Below are 7,500 nucleotides of genomic sequence, written 5' to 3'. Positions count from 1 at the left end.
TCATATTTGGTCAAAAGAGAATGAATATTTATGTATACATATCTATATGTGTATATGTAGACATATGTATCTGTGTACATATATGTATATTTGTGTGTATATAATATATGTGTGTATATATGCATATATGTGCATGTAAATATTTACACATGTATATATGTATGCTTATATGGAACATATCTGTGACCGGGTGCGTAAGAGTGCTGGCCCCGCATTGGCTTAGTTCTGGGTTCGAATCCCGCGTTTCTCTCTGAATCACAGTAGTGGCTGTTACCTTCACAAAGGGTCAATGCGCCTCTTGGTGTAGGCTCCTCATCATCCTCTATGTTACCATATGAAAGTAGTAGGAGGGGAGCAGCCTCCGAACGGCAGCTTTCCCATGAAGGTGAAGGAAATGCAGTAGAAGTTAGTGCAGAAATAAGGATTCCTACACTCCCCTCAGCCTCCCTTACTCCCAACCCCTCTTTTTCTTTCTTTTTCCTCTCTTTCTTTCTCTATCTCTCCCTCTCCTTCCCCTTCTCTCTCTCTCTCTCTCTCTCTCTCTCTCTCTCTCTCTCTCTCTCTCTCTCTCTCTCTCTCTCTCTCTCTCTCTCTCTCTCTCTCTCTCTCTCTCTCTCTCTCCATCTCTTTTTCTACCTCTCCACCCCCTGTCTCTCTCTCCTTCTCAATTTCCCTCCCCTGATCTCCCTAACCTTGTCTCTCTTACCCTTGAAAGCATCCTCCTCTCTTATCATCTCCCCACCACCCCACGGCCCCCAACCCTACCATTTCCCCCCATCACCATCACCATCACCTCCGCAGACCCCTACGTGCTGACGACCAGCCAGGGGCTTCCAAGGGTGTAAGAGTTGGTGCCGTGGTGCTTAAGTACTCTCATTCCTTTGCCTCCTTTTGCACTCGTGCTTTGCCCCTACTGGCTGGTCGTAGGTGGTGGTGAGTGTGGTGGTGAGTGTGGTGGAGGCAGAGGTGATAATGGTGGTAGTGGGGGTGGTGGAGGTGGTGGTAATGGTAATGGTGATGATGATGGTGGTGGTGATGGTGATGGTGATAATGGTGATGACGATGGTAATGGTGGTGATGGTGATGGTGACTGTGCTGGAGGAGGTGGCGGTGGCAGCGGCAGTAGCGGTGACGGTGGCGGCAGCTCTCGCGCGTCCAGGCCAGCGCCTCTGCTTTACAATCCCGTATGTCATCATTATCTTAGTCGAATAATTAGGTTCTGCACTGGTCGCCTTTGCTGGGTAGTTTCAGCGGCTTGTAACTCAGGCGGGGGACGGCGAGTTTAGAGTAGCTGGGGGGTGGGGGGAGGTGGCAGATGGAGGTATCAGGGGGGGGAAGTGGATAGGTGAAAATAGAAGCATATGGAAGCAAATAAATATGAAAGATAAAGAGACGATTGGCTACAGAATAGGTGAAGAAAAGAAGGAAGGAAGGAAGGAAGGAAGGAAGACGAATGCATGGAGAGACAGGAAAGGAGAGGGACGGGAGAATTGGATTAGTTACAGAGGAAGGGTGAGAGATGGGAAAAACGAAAACCAGCAAGAATGAGTGTGAAAAGGGAAGAAGGAAAATAAAATAAAAGATTATGTGAAAGGAAGAAGGAATGGAAAACACGGGTACTGGAAGGAAAGCGGTGTTTTTAGATAGATAGACAGATAGATAGATAAATAGGTAGATAGATAGAGAGAGAGTGAGTGAGAGAGAGAGGAATAGGCAGACAAAGAGAGAGAGACAGAGAGACAGACAGACAGAGAGACAGACGGACAGAGAGACAGATAGACAGACAGAGAGAGAGAGACAGAGAGAGAGAGAAAGAGACAGAGAGAGAGAGAGAGAGAGACAGAGAGAGAGAGAGAGAGAGAGAGAGAGAGAGAGAGAGAGAGAGAGAGAAAGAGACAGACAGAGAGAGAGAGAGAGAGAGAGAGAGAGAGAGAGAGAGAGTAATAGAAGGAAAGACCGAAAGACAGGTCCAGAGATACAGAACGAGACGGAGAGACGGAGAGAAACAGAAAGACATATGACCCCCAATTTCCTTTTCCTTTGGGCTAAATAGACCGAGTGAATAAAAAACAGGATTGACATAATTGGGAATAGAAAAATGAGGAAATTATAAATGAAACTAAACAAATGAAAAATAGTGATGGCAAGAAAATCAAAGCCGTTACCACAGAAGAAAAAAAGAATAATATTAATGACAAAAGAAAAAAAAATCCAGATTGCGTGGAAAGCAATCGGAAGAGGGAGGGGAGAGCCGATGTGGGCGGGAAAGACAAATGTGTTTAAGCCACGAGCTGAGGCGACAGAAACGAAAAAGAACAGTAGAGGAATAATAAATAATTAAGTATCAGAAATAAAATTAAATAGAAATAAAAAAGAGAATATGAAAGTGGAGGTCGAGATGGAATGTCAGGAAATGAAAGAAATGAAGATAGCAGAAGATTAGATAATTTGAGGGGAAATTAACAAAAATAAAAAGGACAAGAAAAGAATGAATAAAACAGATGGTGGCGTATGAAAGAAGGGGAAGGAAAGAGGGAAAAGCAGAAAAATCAAAGAAGAAAGAATGTAGAAGAGGAAGAGTATGATAAGGCAGACAAAAGGAAAAATCAGCAACAAGACAAGGAAAGTAAATATATGATAACATTTCTGAAATGTAAGAGGAAGAGAGAGGGAAAGAAGAGGAAAGAGAGGGAAGAGAGTAAAGACAAAAAGGAGCAAAGCAACTGGCCACAAAACCACAAATATCAAAGTACTAGTACAAGTACCAAACACACACACACACACACACACACACACACACACACACACACACACACACACATACACGCACACACACACGCACGCACGCACACACACACACACACACACACACAGACAAACAATAATATGTATGCATATACTTGCATACAAACACATTTACATATTCACACAAAAACATGTGCATATAAAACACGTATTACGTATATAATATATACACATACAATAATCATAACTATGTAATATCTACATATAAACATATATACCAACATATTATGCATGGTTTGGATATATGTATATGCAAGTACATGCATGTACGCCTCTGTGGTATGACACATCCTCTTGGATAACCTAAATGTAGTCATGATATAATGCTCATTTTTTTTCTGTTTTTTTAAACTTACTATTTCGTATGAAAATAAAAACTTGTACTCCTGCAGTTTAAATTTTTTTCCTGCACAAGAGCAGTATAGTCGGAATTATTATGTTCTGTTTCTTGTATTTTCATACATACATATATGCATAAAATCATATAAACATAAATACATACACACACTCACACACCACTCCCTCTCTTTATATATATATATATACATATATATGTAAATATATATATATATATATATATACACACACACACACACACACATATATATATATATATACAATATACATATAAATATATATATATATATAATATATGCATATATATATATATACATATATATAATATACATATATATATACATATACATATATATATATATATATATATATATATATATGAAAAAGGTGGAAAAAGAAAGGCACGGGTCTCGTTCCGAGTTTATTCCTTATCGGTTACTCTTGTATCTTCTTCAGAGGAAGCTACAAGCGAAACCAGTCAGGAATGTACTCGGAACGAGACCCGTGAGACTCTTTTTTTCTACCCTTTTCAACTTGTCACAATGTCTCTCTCTCTCTCTCTCTCTCTCTCTCTCTCTCTATATATATATATATATATATATATATATATATATATGTATATATATATTTATATGTATATATATATATATGTATATATGTACATATATGTATGCATATATATACATATATATATATATACATATATACATATATATATATATATGTATATATATATATAATATAATATAATATATATATATATATATATATATATATATATATATATATACATATATATACGTTAAATGACTAACATTGGCTAAGGGAAGTCCTCTTACTACCTAAAAAAAGTGGTTGTCAAGAACTAGATTATTTATTTATTATTTCTTGTTTTTTTGTTTTTTTATTAGCATAAACCTCTGTAAGGAGCAAAATAATCAAGAGGGAATGCTACAAAGTGGCTCTCCTGGGACCTCAATTGGCTTCCACAGAACGTTTACGTTCGTAAATAAGTGTTAGTACAAATTGCAGGAAAAAAAAAGTAGTGGATACCAGTCCTTCCGCGAAGACCAAGAGTTAGTCTTGGTCTGAGTGAAATCCATGTACGTGTTGCTTTCACACACATGAACCCATGCACATGAACGTGCGTTCACACACAGACACATAGTCACACGTACACACAAACTCACGGACACATATGCACACGTACATAAATTGATATTCAATTCTTCTTTCAGTATTTTCTTCGAGTCGTTCGTGTTGTCTCCTTATTCACTTCATCCTAAATTCACAAGTAAATTAACCAATATATTTACGTTTTTATTCTCTTCTCTTTCCTTATTTGTATATCTCAACTAATCACATAACAAAAAATTTTTCGGATTTTCTTTAAATGGGATAATTACTTGCACAAAATTATCCAACAAATAAAGTCGGGCACTTCAAATGGACGCTCTAAAATATAGACATACGTCATCAAAAATACCCTTTTCTTTTTATTTATTATTATTATTATTATTTCTTTATTATTAAAAAAGTGTTGGATTCTGTGGTGTATTGTCCGTCCCATGCACAGACCCCTGCCTCCTCTTTTACGGAAAAAGAACTGAGATCTTTGTTCATTATTATTATTATTACTATTTTGTTAAAAAAAAGTTGGAGTCTGTGGTCTATTATCCGTCCCATACACAGACCCCTACCTCCTTTTTTATGGAAAAAGAACTGAGATCTGTGGCCTACTGTCAATCCCAACACATAGCCCCTTTTCTTTTCTTTTTATATTATAATGTAAAAAACGGTTGAGGCTTGCGATCTTGTCCATCCCAAACAATAGCCGAACTCCTTTTTATAGAGTTGAAGTCTGTGATCTACTGTCCGCCCCCACGTGGAGTCCCTTCGCCTTTTTTTTTTTATGAAAAAAGGTTGAGGTTTACTATATATTGTCCACGAGGACAGCCCATCATCCCCTATTATTGATAAATTAATCTATTCTATTTATCTATCCTATTATTAAAAAAAATTGAGATCTGTGATCCATTGTCCTTTCCCACACATAATACTCTTTTCCTGCTATATCTATCTATTTATCTATTTATTTTATAAAAATGTATTTGAGGTCTGTGGTCTATTGTCTGTGCCTCAGATATTTCTTTTACACATTTATTTTGGTTATGGAAAAAATACCCACCAGTACACCCACTTTCTTCTTTTTATTGAGAGAGCTGGAATCTGTAGTCTATTGTCCGTCTCCCACACCATTTCTTTTCTTCTTCTTCGTTCTTTATTTCTTTATGGCAAGAGTGTTGAAGTCTGTGGCCTATTATCTGTCCCCACGCAATCCCCTCCATCCCTTTTTTATTATGGAAAGAGAGTTGAGGTCTGTGGTATATTGTCCGTCCCAGCACACAGCCCCCTTTGCCAATTTACGACGGCCGCTAATCCAGATGCGAAGGAAGCTCCGGCCCTAAACCACAAATGCACCTTTGCACCGACGCCTAAATACACTTTTGACGAAATAACGAGACCGTAACCACCTCGGTAATTAAATTCATAATAAAAGAAACAAGCCTTCGCCTTTGGAGCGGCTTGGGAGCGGAGGTTCCTCAACGTTCCATAAGAAACGGGCCACTCGGTGCCGGAGGTATATCAACAAATTGCGACTCAATCCAGGTACCAGGTAACAATGGGCCCAGGGTTGTTAGGAAGCCGACGGTAAACTGCATATGCATGATGTGTTCAACAAGAGAGAGGAGTTCAGCGTCTCCAGGGGTACGGTGGGGAAAATGGTGCACATATCTTCATCATAGGTTGGCAAACAAAATAACGCATACGCGTATTTCCATGCACAGTCTTATTATCATTCCTTTTTTCTTATTTTTTTTGGGGGGTAAAATTGTCTTAACAATTTTGTCCTATTCTTCTTTATGTCCTTTTCTTTGCCCTTCAGCTCTCCCGTGTCTGTGTGTGTGTGTGTGTGTGTGTGTGTGTGTGTGTGTGTGTGTGTGTGTGTGTGTGTGTGTGTGTGTGTGTGTGTGTGTGTGTGTGTGTGTGTGTGTATGTGTGTGTGTGTGTGTGTGTGTGTGTGTGTGTGTGATTCACCATGGTGTTTGATCATGTGTTTGACTCGTAATCGACAGTTTTTACCCTCCTGGAAGAGAGCTTAGAGCTCATATATATATATATATATATATATATATATATATATATATATATATATATATATATATATATATATTTGTGTGTGTGTGTGTGTGTGTGTGTGTGTGTGTGTGTGTGTGTGTGTGTGTGTGTGTGTGTGTGTGTGTGTGTGCGCGTTTGTGTGGGTGGGTGCGTGTGTGTGGGTGTGTGGGTGTGTATGTGTGCGTGTGTGTGGGTGTGTGTGTGCGTGTGTGTGTTGTGATTGGATATGACATGGGAAACCACATACTCGGGCAAATACATCAATGAAAGGGGGTAGAGAAGATAAGACAGGCCTACAAATACACTGTGTAGAAGAGTCGAGAAACTTACATAGATATATATCGGCTGCTGCCATGCGATTTCTTTCATGAACCCTCTTCTGTATAGATAAAAAGATAAACTATGGTTCTGAACATGCAAGTGTACCGAAACAAGAGTTGAAAAGCGCGAATTCCGTTCGACGCAGGTGTCCTGGACGTTGGCTGGAAAGTCTGGCCCTCAGGTCACTAGGAACAACAAGTTGTCCTTTGGGAGGATCCGTGACAATGGAGGATAATTTGAGAGTTGATCTGAAGACGTTGGAGTTCTGCTTGCTCTATATGCGTGTGTAAGCGCGTGTAAGCGCTGGACATGGCGCTCACAATCTTGTTTCAGTAAATCTTACACAAATGCGCGTTGCCGCGGCATAGAAATCAGACCCTCTTTGGAAACGTGTCATATACTTCCTCGAATCTCCAGATACAACTAACACAAAAAACTTTCCTCCCACTATCGATAATTACATGTTAGTTGATGGCATTTTGTATCACAAAACAACACTAACGAACAAAAATGAACTAAACAGATCAGTGTTTTAACTTGCAGTCCCTACGGATCTCATTCCAGATGTTTTAAAGTTTATACAAGATTCCCCCATTGCTGCACACCCTGGCAAGGAGAAATCCGTTATACAAGCCAGATTGCACTACTTCTGGTTAACCATGAGGAAGGATATACACGCATACATTGACGCTTTTCACTCTTGCGCGATTCACAAAGGTCATATCAGTTCTAACCTACCCTACCCGTTCTAAACCATTCGACACAGTCGCGGTTGATCTTCTTATGTTACCACTTACACATAGGAGAAACCAATATCTCTTTGTCTGTGTCGACCAT

Source organism: Oratosquilla oratoria, chromosome 23, assembly GCF_046742065.1.
Source record: "Oratosquilla oratoria isolate Oo_2021 chromosome 23, ASM4674206v1, whole genome shotgun sequence".
NCBI classification, from domain to species: domain Eukaryota; kingdom Metazoa; phylum Arthropoda; class Malacostraca; order Stomatopoda; family Squillidae; genus Oratosquilla; species Oratosquilla oratoria.
This window is presented reverse-complemented; position numbering follows the sequence as displayed.